Source organism: Aquarana catesbeiana, linkage group LG02 (assembly GCF_042186555.1).
Source record: "Aquarana catesbeiana isolate 2022-GZ linkage group LG02, ASM4218655v1, whole genome shotgun sequence".
Classification (NCBI taxonomy): domain Eukaryota; kingdom Metazoa; phylum Chordata; class Amphibia; order Anura; family Ranidae; genus Aquarana; species Aquarana catesbeiana.
This window is the reverse complement of record NC_133325.1, coordinates 296,514,296-296,515,410: the sequence shown is the minus strand read 5'-3', so window position 1 is coordinate 296,515,410 and position 1,115 is coordinate 296,514,296.

Sequence of the window (1,115 nt, the reverse complement as noted above, 5' to 3'; positions counted from 1 at the left end):
ACAGGACAGGTTCCACTCAGAGCAGGCCTCGCCATTGTCGACCAAAGAGTGCATGTGCTCAGCGTCATATCCAGAGGTTGTCTTTGGAAAATAGGTGTATGAGTGCTGCCAGCATTGCTGCAGAAGTTGAAGGGGTGGGGGGTCAGCCTGTCAGTGCTCAGACCATACACCGCACACTGCATCAAATTGGTCTGCATGGCTGTCGTCCCAGAAGGAAGCCTCTTCTAAAGATGATGCACAAGAAAGCCCGCAAACAGTTTGCTGAAGACAAGCAGACTAAGGACATGGATTACTGGAACCATGTCCTGTGGTCTGATGAGACCAAGATAAACTTATTCTGAACTGGTGACTAGAAAATGGGTATTATGTATTATAGTTCCATAAATAATACTGGCCACCATAGAAAGCCAAAAAAAAATATTAAAATACCAACAGGTACTGGAATATATAAAATGTGAATGAATATGTTTGTTTTTAGTTTGGAATTATAATTTAAAACTTTAAAGAAATTGGCATATTAATTTGTGTATCAATTAGCATAATACACTAGTCACCAAGGAGAGGTGTATTAAATGAAAATCATTAGAACCTAAACATAATTCATCCTTTGGTTGTCTTACTGCAGTAAACCACAGAGACAGCTTTTGAGGACTACATTTATGTATCATTATTGATCTTTGTATTCCTTCACTGAATGAGCCCTATTATGTGATTGCTTCAAAGTAAAAAAAATACAAAACTGGTTACAAATGTTATATTATGTTTTCTTCTATATAAACTAGCACTGTGCCTGCTTTTAGCTGGCCAGGGTTAACAAAAGAAAATGTGACTAGAGGTCTCTGCTTTGCTACATAAATTCGTATGCACTTATCTCAGTAAATAAACCAATCAAGGTGAACTTTCATGCTGCTCAACAAGTGCAGAATGTGCGTAATGCTACTTCGTGAAGAATGTAGAAGAAAATGGAAGGGCATGTGATAACCACAAACTCTATGCTACCTGATATCAACAACCTTATGGAGTAGTATGATAACAATGCTAATGCAGGAAGAGTAGCTGAATCTGATTTGACAGCAGAACCAATGACATCTAAACAACCTTCACAAACTTCTATA